The sequence below is a fragment of the Anthonomus grandis genome, chromosome 1 (genome assembly GCF_022605725.1).
Source record: "Anthonomus grandis grandis chromosome 1, icAntGran1.3, whole genome shotgun sequence".
Classification (NCBI taxonomy): domain Eukaryota; kingdom Metazoa; phylum Arthropoda; class Insecta; order Coleoptera; family Curculionidae; genus Anthonomus; species Anthonomus grandis.
In genome coordinates this window covers 45,248,425-45,269,124 of record NC_065546.1, presented here as the reverse complement: position 1 = coordinate 45,269,124, position 20,700 = coordinate 45,248,425, and the positions used below count along the sequence as shown (strand labels likewise).

At 31.6% G+C, this 20,700-nt stretch overlaps 1 protein-coding gene and 1 long non-coding RNA gene across 4 annotated transcripts in view; one reads left to right on the top strand and one right to left on the bottom strand.

The window, feature by feature from the left end:
* Nucleotides 1-20,700, top strand: part of LOC126736802 (uncharacterized) — an 84,935-nt gene that overhangs the window by 22,732 nt on the left and 41,503 nt on the right. The window contains exon 1 of one of the 2 annotated variants that reach the window (XM_050441366.1): nt 17,958-18,102. The exons of the other annotated variant lie outside the window; for it this stretch is intronic. The gene's annotated coding sequence lies outside the window, so the exon portion shown is untranslated. Of the gene's footprint in view, nt 1-17,957; nt 18,103-20,700 lie in introns of those variants that run through there. 2 annotated transcript variants of the gene reach the window in all.
* On the bottom strand, nt 17,732-19,119 carry LOC126737005 (uncharacterized). Of its 2 annotated transcripts, XR_007660848.1 has the most exons (3): nt 18,331-18,501; nt 18,068-18,266; nt 17,732-17,934 (listed from the first exon to the last, which is right to left on the bottom strand). It is a non-coding gene; the product is annotated as an uncharacterized LOC126737005 (long non-coding RNA). The 2 variants fall into 2 exon arrangements; XR_007660847.1 differs by lacking the exon at nt 17,732-17,934 and having other exon boundaries at nt 17,954-18,266; nt 18,331-19,119.

The following is a 20,700-nucleotide window of genomic DNA, read 5'->3' as shown; positions in this document are numbered from 1 at the left end:
TTTATCAACATTTAAATCTAACAGATTTCGATCATAGCAATGCAAAAGGCTATCCAGATCTTTTGCATCAGTAAGGGAGAGCAATGTTCTGGAGCTTGGAAAAACCCAAAGCATATACCACCACCACTTTAGATATAAAGCTGCCAATTTTAATGACTTGCTTCTTGTCAATCAAGAAAATTATGCAACCAATTCAGTAGACCATTCTAGAAATCTAATATTTTTAATTTTCCATTAAAGGGACTGACCTTGGACAAGTCAGTATAAATAGCATCAATATGACACCTTCTCTTCAAAGCATACGACAATTTGCTGTAGTGAACATTGAAATTAGTTTGTGTTAAATATTCTTGATCTTTCAATGCCAATACGCTAATGGATGGTTGCGATAACTTTTTCCACCCTGTGCACTGTCTGATATTTTCTTTCTTTTAAGACTCGATATCCTTTGTAGTGTGCCAACCTTTCATACAATAAAGAAGCACCGACCAAACAATAAATTTTACGAATGTCAGCTTCAACTGAAGGCTTTCAAATGATATTTAGACTCATACATTTACCCTGTTCTACCGCATTAAACAGTTGTTTTAGGTTGTGTATATTGTCGGCAATCAAGACCACGTCATCAGCATCCTTTACTGTTAATCGACACTCCATTAGCTTTTATGACAATCTCCACTTTAAAAGCTTCTTAGAAAAGATGCTTCTGAATATAAATAACATAGAAGTGAAGATACACACATTCCTGCCAAACTCCTCTCTTAATTTTATGGTATTGGACATTTTATTGTCTAATTTTCTTTGTGAGCTTTGGTTCCAATATAAGTCTTCAATACAACGGATGTCTTTCTAATCTATATCAAGCTTTTTAAGGAGCTGTATTAATTTGTGGTGTTTCACGTGGTCGAATGCCTCTTTCTGGTCTTAGCAATTTTGAAACCAATTCCTGCCTAACCCAAATTGTGAGTCGCTTGTATTTCTGTTACAGTTCTTTGGGGTATTATCTTAAGGGAATTTTTTAATAAATGGCTCATCAGACCAATAAGTCTTTGGACTTCGTATTTTCTTGCATTGGTCCTCTTAGGGAATGAGATATAAGAAGAAGTTGAAAACATAGTGATGTAATGCCTCTTTTGTTCAGAAGTTTAAGCATTTCTGAAAGTAATACATCTGGGGTTCTTTGATCGATGGTCCAGTTAGGTTGTAGCTATTTCCGGTTGGAAGTCTGCCGTCAAAGAGTTCTTTTATATATTTGTTCCAGATATGGCTTTTTTCATTCCCATCAAGGGCTTTCTGCTTGTTCTTATTGTATTTTTCAGTTTTCTTCAATGGGTAACTAAAAATGATTCGGTAATCTTCTACTAAATTAATTTAAAAATTAATAATCCTACATATTTCGGACCTACAACATGTCTATCATCAGGGATACAAATTGATGGTTTTCGTTAATACATATTAAAGATATAGTGCCTCCGGCAAGGTCAAAACGTTAAGACAATTAACAATGAATAATAATGGCATATTAAGATGAATGAGTATGGGACTTAAACCGGATCTACATAAACATTAAAATTAAATGATTACAAGACTATCGTAATGTTATGATTTTAATGTTGGTGTAGATCCAGTTTTAGTCTCATTCTTATGCATTTTAATATGCCACTTTTATTCATTGTTAGTTGTTTTAACCTTTTGACCTTGCCGGAGGCACTATATCTTTAATATGTATTAACGAAAACCGTCAACCCTCAATTTTTAATTACCCATTGACATATTAACTCTATTGCAAGTACGGACTACTTCTTTAGTTTTCTTCAGTTTTTTTTTGTGTGGGTTAAGATCATTCTATTGGTTTTGAAGGTGTTCGATTTCAATACATTCTCGTTTAAGCCATTCGTTCTTTGCCGTTCTTATCTTTGATCTTATGAGTCTTTATATGTTTTTTGTACTTCCGGCGTTTATTCATCAACAGAAAGATCCCATCCCGTCATTTATTTTTGCTTGTTCTTTTATATAAAGTTCATTGTTAAGCTGTCAAAAATCTTTGGGATAGATGATTGAATGAAAATAATAGTCTCGTTTTTTGACCCTAATTTAAATCTGGAAACTTCCCAGTAGAAGAGACAAGTTGAAAATTCGACACAACGGCTAAGATAATGAGTACCTACACTGTCTCACGAGAATTTTGAAGATCCTTTTTTTGAAGTTCCAATAATCAACTTACATGGCAAAGTCAAGCTTGTCAAAAATTTCAGATAAACTTATAACAGGACACTATGTTAATTTGACTAAACGACTTCACCGAAGTCATCGCTCTGGCATTTGCTCTCGAATCAATTTTCCAGAGTTATCCATAATCATTCTTTTTTGGAGTTTTAGTTGAAGTTCTTCCCTCGTTAATGAATTTCCAAAAATTTCTTGGATTATGAGTCAAGTCCTCAACAACATTTGCAAGATAATTTTTATAACACTCAGGAACTCTTTCACTATGGAACAGCTGATACTCCCTGCTTACTTTTTTTAAGTGATATAATTTTTTTTTAATTCGGTAGAGACATACGGAGGGAAGCTAGATGTCCTAATTTTCTGCAGAAACATTGGATCAAAACATTGATTCAAACAAAACTTCGTTAATATCGTTATTGAAGGGCATAATATCATAATTTACTGAAAATAAATAATCCTTTAAACCCTGATTGTTCCTGTTTTTAAAATCAAAGTAAAATTTCTCCACTGAATCTGACATTACATTTCTTATTAAAAAAGTTACAGGTATAGGAGATATGGTGGATAGAGTCTAAAAAAGAAGATCCGGAATATTAAAACATTTCACCAAATTATCATTAGTAAACAGCAGATCTATGAACACATATCTACTATTTTATAAATCAATCATCTTAAATATATTGAAATGAAAAATCATGTTTATGCCAAATACATTGCCAGAGAAGTTGACGACTAAACCACCTGGACTTCATCGTCAGCATTTGACTATTGCAGACAGCATATTGTATTGTACGCGATATTGCCAAATAATTATTAGTGTACAAATTCAGATCCTAGATCAAATATATACGAAAAAGAAAATAAGATATAAATTATGAATTTGGCATCTGCTCTCCTGTAACCAGCATATTGCATCGCGTTATTGCCATCTAATGATTACGGTTCAAATTCATACTTGCATATCAATAAGAAATGATTTATCATCATATAAGAGTATGACTTTTACGATATTCTTCATTGTATTTTTTGCACGAAATGTAAAATAGCTCAAAGTTAAATTACTGAGCCATGTTTTCTTAAGATATTAGACCGCGGTATTGTCAAATAGTTAAATTGTTTAAAATTGTCAAATAATGAATGAATTCAGGAAGTTTACTTACAATAATACTTACTCAGTCTTTCTAATTTTCATAAGAAGAAAGAAACCAAACCATTTGGGAGACGGGTTTTTCGAGTTTCTATAAATCCAAACATACAGTATTGGCCTCTAGTTTTGTTTGAAAATATTCGCTCAAATATCAAAGCAACCACCCACCACGTCTTAACTGCTTAGTAAAGGGGAAGAAGCCTCGTAGACAAAAAAGTTCCCCTATGTTTTTCATAAATAAAAAAGGATTTTATATAGAAATATATATACACTTTTAATAAATATACACTTTTTTTGGGCTTCCTTAGACAGTAAAGAATTTTTTTACTTAAATCTCTTTTACACTAAATGCTTTTTTTATTTAACCAACTCTTCAAATTTCACTTTATCTGTTTATTCGCCTCTTGGCCCCATTCGCATCCCATTCAACCAAATTCAAACCTACAACGGAACAAACGATTTAATACAATCCAATGTTCGTGTAGGAGAGTTATTCAAATCCGTAAATAGCAATCCAACCATAAAAGCCATCACTTGACCAATTCAGACTTTTATTTTGTGAGCGTTTTTCATAAAAGTTCCGTAAATGTAACCGGCATAAACGATCAGCCGTGCGATAAAAGTTAAGATGACTATATTTAATGCAGTAATTGCACATAAAAATGCTACCATAAACGTTAACACACTTTAACGAGCATTTTTCCATTACAGTCATTACCGAGTTTTTCATCTATTTCTATGAACTTGTAGAGAGATGTAGCCCATCATTGGGACGTCACCTACTTTTATTTATTTATTTATTGCTCCCATTTTGTACCAAGATCATTGAAAAAGGTGCTTTCGCGACATGGTAACTGTAGCATTGCATCGAGCGTTAATGTGTCACTTTGATACATTGTTCATTTGTGCCCGAGAAGCTTCTCATCTGATTTCCAGCTTGAAAGCTTTTTTCCTGTTTTCCAGGCAGCTCAAATCATCATCCATTAGTCTCTTACATAAAAAATCACTCCTGTAAATATTTTTAAATTCGAATGATATGAAAAAACCCTTTCACCATCTTTCTCCTATTACAATAGAAGAAAAGAGAACAGCTGATTATTCCGAATATAATATCTCATCATCTGATTCTATATATCATAGACGTTCGAAAGGTGGCTTCAGTGATTTTCAATGATTGTTCCAGTTTTGACTATTCATTCTTTAATACTTTGCTTTGAAAGCCTAGAAAAATGGTTCATTTTCAAAGACTGTGGGATCATTCAATAGTGATCAATCACCTCCCTTTCTGCATCTTTCAATTGCTTGAAATACAAATACTATCAATTTCGCCCATGCGGTCAATTAACTTACATGCATAAAATAACCTAAATGATATTCCTTATTGCTTTGCCGATAAACGAACCTTCGTAATAATTATCATTCTATTCTTATCCACGATCGTTGACTCCCAGCGAAGTATAATGTCTTGTGGTGCACGTGTCCGTTCGTCCACTTCAAACTATTAAATTGATTCCTTGCGGAAGTTACTTATTGGTATTTAATCGTCGTGCAAAATGATTAAGTCTGCCGTCAAGTGAATGTTAAAAAAGTGGTGTTAGACCACAATACACCTGCCAGAATTGTCGTAGGTTCAAACGAAAATATCTGCATTCCCTTCCGGGTGACTTAAATTTAGAATTCGTGTGACGATATTGCAGTTGTAACATATGTTTGGTATTTTGGATTCTTTAGTGGAAAAATATATGATATGCATTTTTAATACCATGTCGGCGGATTTATGTAATTTTTAAGAAATATTTTTAGATATTGAATTAATGGTTGGTGCTACCAAAATTTTGAGTTTAACATCAAATTTGACAAAGAAATACATCATTACCCACAATAAACATTATATACATATAAGTTTACGAAATATCAATATTATAGAAATGTTTCTAATCTAGCTAAAGTGGACTGCACTGCGAATATACAGGGTCACGCACCAAAAACTGTCCACCCCGAATTTATCCGAGATTTCGTCCGATTTTTTAATTTTAGGGGCACAAAATAATCTCGCATTTGTAAATCTTTTCCATCAACCCCTACGGGAGGTGACAGTTACCCTTGAGATTTTAAATGGGAACTGGGGTCGGATGACCTCATTTTAAAGGTATTTTCTTAGAACATTGAAGGGCTAGAATTACACTGATAAAAAATATTTGTAAATTTACACACCAGATCATTGGCCACTTTGATGCCATTTCACATAAGTCTAAAATTACATTTTATCTGAATTTTACATTTTAGTTTTACTACTTGTATGTAAAAAGTTTAAATGTATATTTACAACTTACTATTGATTATCACATTAAAAATATGATTATTTAATGTAAAAGTAGAATTATAGCAAATGTATAATTACACCAATTAATGTAACCAAACTTACGTAGATTTAGTGTGTAATTTTACATAAACCTTTGTAAAATTACACATTATATTTCCTACGTAATCTATGAATTATTACTCCGAGTTTTTTCAGTTAAATAATTGTATTATAAAGAAAATGCTAGTATTTTTATCTTCAATTAACTTTATTTGCCAAACAATTTCCACAGACACCACCAATTGAATCGTAAGCTTTTTCTATGGAAATTGTTTGACGAATAAAGTCAATTCAAGTCATATCACATTTCGGATATGGAAATACTGATTTTTATTTATAGTACATTTATTTAGCTGTTATACATATTATTATGTTTAATTTCTTTTATATTATTAAAAAATTAAAAAAAAAATCCAACCTCTAGGTATTTAAAAAAAAATCAGTTTTATTTCACCAAGTTTAATTAAACAAAATCTGTACCTAGTTAAAAGAAAATAATTTTCATACAAATTTATATTTTTTATGTAATATGTACTAAAATTTAAAATAAAAACATACTAAATAAACTCTGAATTATCATATCAGTTAATTTAATTACATGTTCATATTTTAAATACTCTCGAGAACTGTATCTAAAATATGAATTTGTAATGAGAATAATCAGAAAAGCAAAACACATACTATTAAAATACAAAATATCTACCCTAAATAATAAGTATCTATATTAAATTAGGAACATGGTAATATATTAGGTTATCATAGTATGATGTTATTAAAAATGGTCAAATAAAAATTATGTATAACCAGTTTCACCTGCTTATTTAGCAGTCATAAATATAAATACATAAAAATATGTTGAAAAAACAATAAAAAAAAGTCATTCTAGACGTAACAACAAAATAACGATGGTGCTCATCTTCCTCAATGGCAATAGCTGAAGCTGTAGTAGTTTCCAGTAACTCAAGGTACATTTCCCCTGTTAAATTTTCAGGTAAAAAATATGGTCCAATACTGCGGTTGCCGAAAATTTCAGCTCATACCTTTAATTTTTCGGGATATTGGGTATGTACCTTAACAATCTAGGGTTGAAATCCGACAAATATCTGCAATTATGTGTGTTAATAATATTATTAAGGAAAAAGCTGCATTCATCAGAGAAACAAACATTAACAATAAATTCTGGATTACATAGTTTCGAAAAATTGTAAACGGCGGTCATTATCATCGTCGTTAAGTTGCTGCACTAATTTTATTTTATAGCTTAAAATCATCTGGACACTCACCACCTGATTTTCCTTGTACTGAGTGTCGGATCGATGGCTATATGACCCAAAACAACTTCTTCAGCTTCATTTAGGACTGGATTTATTAAATTTATAGGTTTGTTTGCAACTGATCCTGTTTCACGAAATTTTTCCACTAAGTTTATGATGTACGTATGGGATACGTGAAATTTAAAGGGCTTTAAAAGGGCATTTTTATAAAAAAATTAGGCTTTTCTTCAATAAGTAACACTAGTACAGATAATAGAATTAAATTATTATTATTATTATAAGTATTTTAATCGGAAAAATGTGTTTAAAGTAGCTTTTTAAAGATTTTGACGTGCTGTCATATTAAAGAGGATGATAGTAGCAACTTCAAACTTCGGTATGATAATCAGGATAAAATGACATTTAAAATGAGGGATCACTCGACCCTTATTCCCGTTTAAAATTTTAAGGGTAGCTGTCACCCCCACGCAGGGATTGATAGTAAAGATTTATAAATGCGAGATTATTTTGTCCCCTTAAAATCAAAAATGATTGGGATGAATAAATAAATCTCCTAAATAATAAAACTATGTAGTTACTTTATAAACTAAATGGTACATATAACTTTTTCTGGGGTTATTGATATTTATTATACAATTTGCAAAGATACAACTATTTTGGAACTTTCGTAATATTTTTGGTAAAAGAACCGTTAAAGAATCGCCATTCACAATATCACCATAATCTATCAGGGAGAGTACAAGCGAATATGAAAAAAAGAAAGTATTTAGTATTAGAAGGTAATTAATTGTCCCTTGTATTTTGTATTGAAACAAACTTTTTTCTAATAGACCGTAACCAATTGTAAGTTTATTTTTAATAGGAGGGATAGAATTTATTTATTATTAGATTAGAAAAATTTTTAAATGGAGAGATTGAATATCTGATGGAAATGTTTCTTTTTCAATGGTAAAAATTTGTAATTTTGTAATTGAGATTTATAATTTTTAAATAAGAAAATAAAAATTTTAAAGACCTCGAAGGTCGTTCTTGTGCCCAACTAAATTAGAATCACTTAAAATATGCAGGGTGTCCCAAAATTAGTGGACGAAACGCGAACTTTTGTTTTTTTTTCTTTAAACTTTAAAAATTTAAAGCTTTTTACGTAAAAAAGTACCTCTTGGTCAATAACGCTAGGAATTACCATTTTCGAGAAAAACGCATTTAAAAATAACGCTGCATAGTATTATTAATAACAATTTTTATTAAAACTCAATAGCACGCTTCAAAAGTAAATTGACAAATAAAATTGCAAACAGATAAAAATACTAATTTATTTGAGGAAAATGTTCAAACAAGTTTCCGTTTTCCTGAATGCATAACCTGGATCTTTTTTGAATGTTTTGGGTCGATCTAAGAATTTCAAATCGGTTTTCTCTTATTTGGCCTGCAGCTGCGAGAATTCGCCTCTGAAGCTCTTCTGGAGTATCAATTTCAGTGGCATAAATAATATTGCACATATTACCCCAAAGATAATAATCCAGAGGATTAAGGTCGGGCGATCGTGCAGGCCAGTTTATTGGACCACCTCGGCCTATCCATCTGCCTGTAAAATTATTGTCCAGCCAGTTTCTCACCTGTCGGCTGTAGTGAGCTGGTGCCCCATCGTGCTGAAAAATCATTTCCAGCCGAGTTTCTATGGGAACATCGTCCAGTAAATCTCTGAGACTGTTTTGAAGAAAATTTAAATAATGACGACCAGTTAACCTTTGTGGCAAAATAATTGGGCCTATCAATTTATCTCGTATCAAACCCGCCCATACGTTAAAGGAAAATCTATGCTGAAAGTTAGTTCGTCGAACTACTCTCGGATTCTCGATGCTCCAAAAATGAGTATTACGGCTGTTTTTACCCTTACTCCTAGAAAAAGTTGCCTCATCTGACCACACATTTTTTGACGAAGATTTGGGTGATTTAAAATCCAATAACAAAAGTCTACTCGAGCTGGAAAATCTTCTTCTTCTAACTCCTGAACCCTTTTATAATGGAAAGGATGGTATCCTAACATCTTAGTTATTCTTCCAATCTGAAATTATTTTTAAATATGTTAAATTGCATAGGAAATAAGCCTAAACCTTAGTAAGCCACTAAACATTCCAGTTAGTCGTCAAAAGGATTTGTTTTGGGGTGTTTGATGTTTGTGATAAGACTTATCCAAATAAATAAAGTAAATAATAATAATAATAGTAATTAGAGTATTTTGAAATGAATTTAATGCGATCCGACGATAATAATTAATAACAACACTATTTATACCAATCTCAATTTTCAGTTATAAGTACTTTAAATCTAATTTTTTGGATAACAAATTAGGTACTTAATTATTTATTTATCATATTTAATTTTACTTACATTTGACTTTGGGATATTGGTAATCTCTTCTAAGGTTCTCAATGATATTTGAGGGTTTTCTTCAATTAAATTCAGTACTTCCCCATAACCATCATTTGCAATTGGTCTTCCTTGCCCTCGAGCACGTTCGAAGGATCCATATTCAAGTAAATTTCTATGAATTCTAACAAAAACTTTCCAATGTGGAAGCCTTCTTGCAGGAAACCTCCGCAGATACTCTCGTGCAGCGGCATGTGCGTTTCCATTGCAAAACCCATATATCTACTTTTTCACGGGACGAAAAGTCTTCCATAGTTAAAAAGATATTAACAATTTGAATGCAAAATGACAACTAATTAATTACAAAAAATGTTAATGTCATTATGCAGTGTTGTGTCAATTTTTTCCAAAGCCTGCTACTAAGTTTTTATAAAAATTGGTACTGAAAATAATACTATGCAGCGTTATTTTTAAATGCGTTTTTCTCGAAAATGGTAACTCGTAGAGTTATTGACCAAGACACAACTTACACACAAAATTACACAAGTTACTTAATGCTGATTTATTATGAAATCTTAGAACTTCTTAAAAATTACTGGTTCTCTATCAACACGTTGTTAATTAAACCGCTACAAGCGTGTCAAAAATTAAAAAAAAATACAATTTTTGAAGATTTTTTCATAAATAGTTTATTAATTTGTAACAGGGACTAAGAGTAGACTTGTTATATTAAAAGAAATAACTTTCATCCACATTGACACATTTTCTGGTTCATTGCGGCAAAATATGCGACTCACTACCATTTAACGAATCTAGGGTACTGTCAGCCTCCTTTTTTTTAATTTGCTACAATTTGTGAAAAAAAAAACGACGCAAAATTGTAGTCAAAAAAAAAGAAACTAGGAGAAAACCAAAAACAGAGAAAAGAATCTTATATAAAATAAATATTCTCTAGTTATATAGGATCAAGTCTAACTAATAAGTAGCAAACTAATGAGGGGGTCATTTATGCTCCACTGAAAAACGCTTCTCGGAAAACCACGATTTACATGGGGAAAACAATAAGGAATTCACAGTAATTGGATGGAATTGGAAGCTTTATACATGGCATTTCTCATTTTCATTATAGCACTCAAGATAACAATCAACAACTATTCTTAAGAAAATTATTTCAAGTGATTTCTCAGGATTTCAGACACTAAAAATGAGAGAAAACGAACAAACCAAAAAGTCAAAAAGAACGACCAATTCAACTCCCAAATTAATCTCTAAAGACTGAGAAAAACAATGTAAAAGAGGAAAGCTTTTAGAGTTTGATCACAGCTTAGACCTAGTGGAGCTACTAATACTCTACAGGGATACCACAATCAACATAAACCACAATCGGACCTCAAGAAGTACCAAACAAAGAACAGATACACAAAGATATTTACAAAAAAAAATTACCGGACCAAGATGCAGCATTTCTGGTCCAGTTCTTATTTCCAATCACCAATGAAATTAAAATCTTATTAAGAGTCTAATAAATATATTATCTCCAGAAAATGCCTTTACATTTTTAATTAATATAACCATGATTATAGCATGATATATTATATTCATCATGCTATATACATACAGGGTGGCCCATCGGAAACAGTCCAGCAAGGTTTCTTAAAAATTTTTTAAAAATGCCCGGACCCGTCGATTTTTGATTTTGAGAGGACAATTTTTCTTTAATACTTTCATCCCCTTAACATCAACTCCTTAGCGGGGGTTGCCATCACCCTCAAAATTTTAAATATGAGTGAGGGTCAAGTGAGGAATGGGTGCTATCGAATGGCCCGCGAGATCACCCGATTTATCTCTTGATTTCTTTTTGTAAGGACATCTGAAATCGAAAATTTATGTTAGAAGATTTACGGAATCACAACACTCGATATTCTTCACAATGTCCCACACTTTGAACAGTTACTGTATGGAGATAAACAGCGGACATTTTCAACATTTAATAAGGTAAGTATGCGGTGGTAAGGTAATGCGTAAGTACTAATCAATAAAATTAAATTAGATTTCTCTGGAACCCGCAGCTCAAGTTTTAAATAACAAAGAGCTATTGTAAAGAAAATTGAATACCCTTTCAAAAAATGTATCACAACAACCCCTTCCCATTTAAAAAATAAGGGTGAATGTCGCCTCCGCTAAGGGGTTGAAGTTGTGGGGTGAAAAATTTAAACAAAAAATCGTTTTTCTAAAATCAAAAATCGACGGGTGTGAACGTTTTTGTTTTGTAAATCAAGAACCTCTAGAAACTAGCGCTTAAAGTATTAAACAATGGTATTTTTTCAAAATCTTTGACACGCTGTCATACTGCTAAAACTCAAGTTAGCAATTTCAAACTTGGCAGTTGTAACTAGAATAAAAAGACTTTTGATATAAGCTTGACGAAATCACTTGACCCCCACTCCTATTTAAGATTTTGAGGGTGGTTGCAACCCCCGCAAAGGAGTTGAAAGTATTAAAAAAAATTGTCCCCCTAAAATCAAAAATCTATGCAGCATTTTTAAATTTTTTTAAAAAAAGGGCCCCAAACCTTGCTCGACTGTTTTTTGAGTGAAGCGTTGATAGTAATAAAATTTCCAGTTTACCAATAAATTTTTGTGGAAAAAGTAGCTGAAAATGGGTACCGTGTCTTAGGGGCTATTTTGACTTTTAACAAAGGTTTTCGGTCTTAATCTGCCTTACTTATTCAGTTGATCACATGAAATGAATAAAACCACACATATCTTCTTTTCAGCGACATCTACAAAATCTATTAAAAAAATTAAACCCAAATTAGTCCCCAATAACAATAATCCCAAGTTCATCTATATTACCCATAGATATATAACCATAAGCTCTCATAGGTTCTTCTAAATTAAACGAGTTAATCCACTAAAATGAAGCTGTTATATAAATTCGACGTAACAACATATCTGGTAATGGAATATTTACTGGAATATTCCGACAATGATGCTATCAGGGCCAGGCTTCCAGACTCCAGTCAAATAGAGAAAATCCACAAAGAAGAAGGAGTTTTTGCACGTCCTATAAAACCAGCCGATCTTCTATATTAAATAAGTTTAATATTTATTCTATGTAATATGTTATGCAACTATGTAAACGCCTGACATAATCTGAGCCTTTCATATATAAATTACATAACCTCTAGGTGATATCATTAAGCTACACCAACCGTGTAAATATTCCCAAATTTAATGAGAAATAAAATTCACAAGATGGCGCAACACTCTTATATTCTCATCTTTCAGAGTCCAATTAACGAAGAAATAAATAACCAACTGGGTAATTATTATTTTATCTTATTTGAAATCTTATAAACAAAACAGGTCATGCAGATTTTTAGCATAATTTATTATAATGGTGATTAAAAACAATTATCAGTCGTTATTAATGAGAATGAGAGTGAAGGAAAAGGATGAGAAATTTATCAGAGTTTATGGTTATATTTCGATTTCTTTTAGTAAACAGTGAGACGTTCAATTCCTCCAAAACCATCCGCCAAGTGAAATCTAAGGGCATATAGGATACACAGTATCGGTATATAGGCATTTAATATTTATATATGCGTGCATATGGGTGTTATCCGCAATAAAATGTTATAAATATTTTGCGGCTGATGACTTTAGGAAGTGTAGAGCGAACTACTAAATATCTCGCGATGGTTTATTTTGGATGCCTCTGCAGAAATCCTGTCTTTGTTGCCAAGAAATTCCTAGGCGGTCTCATCTTAATAATGTCAAATATTACGATGTTTATATAAAAGTGTTTTTTTGAACGTCGTTCTTATAATATTTTCACACGTTTTAGGACTTCTTTGGGAAATTTTTCTGAGACACCCCTTCACCTTCTTCATTTTAATAGGTTATGAAACTAATAATTGCCACTTTCATAATTTCGGTCTCGCTGTTCTTACTAAAAATGTCAAGGTGATGGTCAATCTATCATTACTGGCCAAGGCAAGAAAGTACTCAAATTTCACCAGATATGCCTGAGAATATAAGACTTAATAAAAACCCCTTTTCTTCATTTTACTACACGACAGATAACAATTTTATCACGTTACTGATAAGTAACGCCTTAGTACAGTACAACTATAAATAAATATAACGGTCCTAACTACTAAGTATGTTTAAAATGGAGACACAGGCCACATCTGGGTGTATTATGTAGATGATAACATGCAAATATATTGTTTTATCTAACACCCGGGCCGGATGTAGCCTATCAGCATTAAGGCTTTTATTGTGTTCCTTACGGTACTTTCAATTTCTTTTAAGAGACCGTGTTTCAACCATATTATAATTGAAACACTTAAGGTTAATCGGCGTAAATTATACCGTAACCATGTAAAAACACCCTTAGAAAGTGTCGGTTTACTTGACATTTTTGATAACTTTTTAACGAGCCAATGTCAGAATTTATATTCAATATTTTTTACAAGACAATATTGATTTCTACTTAAAATTTTGATACCTGATGTCAGATTCGCGTCAAAAAGTTGTTTACATAAGCCAATTTTAAGCGTTAAATTGGTAAAAACCGCGGTTTCTATTTTGGTTGACAACTTTGACAGGTAAGTGTGACGTATTGTACCCCCACCACTTAAAAATTATGTGTAGTATATTTTTAACTAAACAGTCTCTGAAATAAATTGATTAGCAATTAAGCAGTTGATGTTTTTTCTGTTTGACTAAAAAATTTAGTCGAATTTTTTGATCCTCCAGAGCTTGAGCCACTCTTTTCTCCTGAATAAAATGTTGTGCTTTTATTGCATCTAAAATAAATAATGGAGCCATAAACATCTTATTGCCAGAATTAACTTTAAATTTCCTTTCCGTTAATTTAACTTGCTTTAGTAACTTTAATCAGCTGATTCGTGATGTCACGTTTTCCCCTACTTATATAGGTTCAAACTGTTATTTGGCATTGCCGGGACACAATTAATTAATTAATAAGACAGAAAAGTCAGTAATTAATCCTACAAACACATTTTTTAAGATAACAGCCATTTTTTTTCTTCAATCAGAATCGCATAAACGCTTTGGTAAATCTAAATACCAACTAGGAATCATTCCACGCTGAAAATCAGCTGTAACATTTTTGAATTCTATTTGAAAATTTGACAGCTGTCAATTAAGTCAATGTCACATTCAGGTCAAAAAGTCATTTATCCTTCTTCATATGTCATTCTTCTTCTTCTTCAGTCATTCTTCTTCTTATTCCAAATATTAATATCTGTCAAGTAAGTCAAAGTCAAATTCAAAAAGTCATTTAAATATTATTCTTAATTTCTATGAAATTTCTTGAAACCTGTCAAGTAAGTAAATGTCATTTCATGTGGAAGTCATTTACACAACATTTCTATTTGAAATTTCTTCAGCTCTCAAATGTGCATAAAACAGTATATTAACTCTATGTCAGATTCATGTCAGATTCGTTTACACAGCATTCTTAATTTTCATTGGAATTTTGACACCTGTCAAGTAAGTTAATGTCACATTCATGTCAAAAAGTCTATTTGAAAGGTTAAGAACTGGCAAACATACTTCAAAATGTATCGTTTTTTTTTCGTCTTCAGGTACCTATCCGTTTCGGATGTTGGCAATCATGTTGGTACTTATAACTTTAAATTCTACTGAGCTTTTTTTTAACCAAGTCCGTAGGTTTTGCAACCATGATGTTATTCTTCTTCCGGGCTTTTTTTTACCCTCTTTTACCATTCTTTGTATAATGGTTTGCATAAGGGAGTATCGACCTTTATTTCTCACAACATGCCACAGGCATTCTGGTTTTGTTTTTTGAATGGTGTAGATCGTTTTTCATCCTTCTTAGCACTTCTATGTTTATAGTGTGAGCTCTCCATGGTACTCTGAGCATTCTCCTATACAGACACATGTCAAATGCTTCCAGATTTTTAGTGGTGCTTTCTCTGATTCCTGGACACTCTGTGAGGTAAGGTAGCAGTATTGTTGAACAAGTTCTGTCTACATATACGTGTTTACCATTTATATTTCTTTTGCTGATGATCATTTGTTTCGTTTATTTTTTACTTCGTTGATGATAAGACCGTATTGTGGAAGGTACTACCACAGATGTAAATAGCTCCGCACGGAGCTTCATAGGAGCTTTCTATTAAGTGCGGAGCTATTTACATCTGTGGTACTACGTGATATGGTCCATTAGCCTTTGCAAGGCTTTCAAGCTATCTGCTTTCACCATGCTATCGTCGGCGCATTATTATTTAGTCTGACTCCGTTCAAAAGAAAACTTTCTTCTTCGTTGAAAATTTTTTCGGAATATAATATCAGAGAGGTTACATCCCTGTCTTACCCCACGTTGTATTTTCACCTGTTCCATTCGATCTTCAAACAAGTTTTACGCATGCTGTCTGATTCCAGTAGAGAATTAATCTGATATCTTTATCGTATTAAACGCCTCTTACAGGATAAAATCGAGTAGACATGCGTATACATCACAATTGGGGTCGAGACTCTGTGTCGCTTAGTCAATTTTTTTTTATTTTTGTTTGAAATATTGACAGGTGTCAAATGAGCGTCAAAAAGAACTTTACACAAAATTATTGATTTCTGTTTGCAATCTTGACACGTGTCAAGTAAGCGAATGTCAGATTTATGTCAAAAAGTCGTTTGCCAAACTTTCTTGATTATATTTGAAATTTCATTAGCTGTCAAATGTACGACAAAAAGTATTTTATACAACATTCTGGATATTTATTTAAAATGTTAATACCTGTCACGTCAGTATCAAAGTCACGTCAAAAGGTCGTTTGCACGACATTCTTGATTTTTATTCATAATGTTAATTCACCTGTCAACTATGTCAATATCACATTCACGTAAAAAATAGATTTCCACGATATTCTTGCTTTTTATTTGAGTTTTGACAGCGGTCAAATGTCAGTCAAAAGGTATTCTACACTACTTTCTTCATTTCTATTTTAAATTTCGTCAGTCATGTCAATGTCAAAAAATTAATTTTCACGGCATTCTTGATTGTTTTACAGCTGTCAAATGCCTGTCAAAAAGTATTTTACTCAAAATCATTGATTTTCACTTCAATTTTTTGACAGGTTTGTCAGGTAAATCAATGTCAGATTCATATCAATAAGTCGTTTACCAAACCTTCTTGATTTTTATTTGAAATTTCGTCAGCTTTCAAATGTACAGGGTGTCCGAAATTCGAGGGTGACCATTGGGATCTGGGAAACCGTAAGAGTTACAGGGTCGGTGAAATATACGTGAATGATACTTCCTATTTTACACAACATTCTTGATATTTATTTAAAATTTTGACATCTGTCAAGTAACTCAATGTCAAATTAACGTCAGAAACTCGTTTACTCAATTTTTGCTTTCTATTTGGAATTTTAGAACCGGTCAAGTACTTAAATGTCCGATTTACGTAAAAATTTACTTCATATAATATGCCTGAATTTATCCGGGGATTCACAATAAATGTCAGATATTTTAAATTACACCTTACCCAGGTGGTCAGATTTACATTTGTAAAGTCTATAATTTACGATCCATCAATGTTACCAAATTCAGTTCGGGCTTATGCCTATAAAATGTATTTTTCCTTACAAATACAGGCTTAAAATAACTTTTAATTAACGTACACGTAAGATAGAATAGGTAGGTAGAAGTGATTAACTTCGTGGAAATTAATTGGTTGAGAGGTCATCTGTGATATACAAAAAAAAAACGATTTTATTCTAAATTTAGCATCATCGCTTAAGGGAAAGAAAGTTGGGGCAACGGTCATTATAGCGAGCCGTCACTGTCATACAACTGTTGGTGTTTATGCTTGTCTAATTAACCGATAATAATTTGAGAAAACAATTTAGAAAATGCTGTTCCTTTTACATAATTCAGAATTTTTTTCTAAGATGGCGCTCATTCCCTATTTTTTTTTGTTGGAACTGTCACATCTTATCCTATCTTTAGACAAAGAAAAAATAGCGAGTTCCCTAGTGTTAAAATCAGGGCCATCTTGTACAAAAACTTTATATTAAAATGGCGCCCATTCACCATTTTATTACATAAACCTTTACATCAAAAGTTATTATAGAAACAAATGGTGGAAATGTGCGCCATTAATTATTTAATTTCATTGTAATGGTTATCAACCATAACAAAATATGTAAAAGTGTAATTCAATGCATTTAATTTATCTTGAATTATTAACAGGATATCTTATAACCGAACTGATAATGTTTCATAGGCCGATTAAGTAGGATATGACGAAGATCCACTTGGGTAAACATATTTTATGATATCATCTCGAGTATAAGGTGAACCACATAATCTTTTTTTATTTCCTATAATTTAGTAAGTTTATAACAATAATCAAGTTTTAGGAGTACTCTACTTGGACTAAAGTACTTGTAGTATTTTCTTTTTTGCCATCGGTCCATGTCAACTAAATTGATAAATTACAAACCGTTACTTGCACCTTTAGTTACCTTTCATTGCACTTTATTTACCTAAAATCTGAAATGAAACAAATAAGTACGTGGTACTGCCCTCAGTTGACAAATTAATCATGTTATATTGAAGAAATATCGTTGTTATTATTATTTAGTACTTCTGTGGTTTTAGAGATACTTGATTTGAAGTTTTGTACCAAAATAGTTGTGGTTTAATTTGTTGCTTTTCCAGGTTAGTAACCCATTTCTGATAGTACTCCAATTACATTTAATTTCATGTTTGTTTAAACAACGAAGAATTTATTAGTGTATACAGATTTTTTTTCTAAATTTAACTTCTGGATCTCCCTCCTGTACAGCAACAGCACATCACCAATATGGTTAAGCCCACAGTAGCTGAAACAAAACAGGATATTTTATATAGCAACATGACCAAAAAAACTACAAACTATTGTCGTACCTGCTAAAACAGAGACAAGAGGCAACTCTTCGTTGACTTTAATTTTAACGGTTTGTTGCCTGTCGTCCGCAAAAGACATATTTTTGGGTAAAGTGAGTTTCTGCTCCATACCACCACTATTTAGATTTTGATCTTTCAGAATGGTTATAGATGACAACTTTATTGTTAACCTTAAATCTTCCCTATAAATGTCCTCTCCTTGATATGTTCCAGATTTGGGTAAAAGGAAGCAGCAGTCCAGTCAAAATGGAGCAATTTATCGAAGTTTTTCAATTACAAATCCTGAATATTTTCCTGACTGAATATGTTCTTCTCTTTATATGAAGGTATCTCTTTGACGAGTCTAATTCCGGGATTTAATAATCCTCCATTCTTCTAGAATTAGAATTTAACCATACTTGTTTGATGGACCTTGTATACTTTAAAAGCAGGACTAATTTTTATAGGTTCTTATTTTTTTGGGTTTTGAATTTTTTTTAATATGTATAAGCTGTTCAATCTCTATCCTACTTTATAAAATCAATTAAATGTCAACTTGTAATATGTCGATGAAAAGAGAATTTTAAATAATTGTGGTTGTGCTTACTTCCGGTTGATTAAAAAAATATGCTTTTTTGTAAATTAAATGATCATGAGTCACATGTCCAAAACTTAAAAAAAAAAAAAAATTTAAGAGTCACATGTTACATGGTCGCTTTGCCACCCGGCATATGTGTATCACGTGCCGATATGCTCCTAATATAAAATTATTACTATCTTAAGAGCTTTTAAATCTTTTTGTTATACGAACCGTCGTGAACTGATGTTGTACCATAAAAGTACGATAGACATACCTAGTCGGCCTTATACCGGCATTGACTATTAAAATCATGAATTTTAATTATGTGTTGTAAATCTCCCAATATGGATAAACGCACCAAAAAAACATGATTTATTTATTTTCTTGACAAGCACCAGTCGACGGAAAAAATTGTATTTGATGGTCAAAGAGTAATTGAATGCCGACATTTAATTAAAACATAATTAATTAATTAATCAAAATTGTCGTCTAATGCTCTAAATAACTAAAATAAAAATAAAAATTGATCCCTAAATAGGAACAATAAAATGTTATCGTCATTGTAATATTCACCGGTCTGCTCTCACAATAAGAACAATTTAGAATCGTTTAAACAATTTAACGGCAATTTACGCATAAACAAAGGCACCTGGACTGTAGAAATTTTTTTATAGCATAGTTCAGATTTTCTAACTTTATTTTAAATGTTTCCTATAGATTTCCCTTATGACGTCTGCCAAAACTATTATAAACGAGGCCTTAACACTGAAACACACGATATCGAGCGAAAACGTGGAAAAAAGTAGGGAAAGCCAATCGATTTTTAGGCTCGCCGATATCGTCGGGCGCGTAAATTATTTATAGACAGCTTTCATGCCAAAAAGACATTTTTTATGAACGTACATAATTATATTCGTTTAATGTAATTATAAAATATGTTTTATATGTCTCACAGGGCTTAAGTGAAAAGTAAAAACAAAATTATACAAACTTTTTGGGATTTGACTTAAAATTTTTGAATCCGATGTCAATGTTTTTCTTTTAGAAATGTCAAATTTGAACAGATAGTCGGTTTTTTATTATAAAATACCTGTTACATAGTCAAAAAGAGCGGAATTTTCTGATTTTAAATATACAGGGTCTCTCTAAAAGGTCTGTACAAAATCTTACGACATATTCCTGAGGTCAAAATAAGCTGATTTAAAGTAATTTAACATAGTTCAAAGTTGCTTCGTTTATTAGTTAAATAGGGTTTTAAATTTAAAAACTAAAAATCGATTTTATTTAATTTTTTTAACATTTTGCGACATACCACTTTGAAAATTGGGAAAAAAGGACTCTTGTTAGAATCCGCTAAAATTAATGCCGCACACAGAAAAAAAGCTAAACTGAATTGAAGATGAATCGTATTATTTTAAGAATATCACCATCTTCCCATTCTGCTAGTATAGTTAACTTTGTATTGCAGCTATCCATATACTTTAAGTAATTTTGTTCTTATTGTAAGCTTTAGAACCTTATAATTAAGTATAGCTTTCTTTTTAATAATATAGATTAATTATTATTTACATGAGAAGTGTTCTTTTCTTGAATCAAGAATACCTATTAGGTTTTAAGAGCCGAATATACTTCCTAAAGGAAAAATTCTATTTTATTTAAGATTCGCATATATTTAAATTAAGTATAGTTTTTAGTCTTAAGTATAGCTTTATTCTTGATACTACATTAATTATTATTGACATGAGAGTTATCATTTCTTGAATTAAGAACAACTATTGATTGTAAGGGATGAATATTCTTTGTGAAAGAAA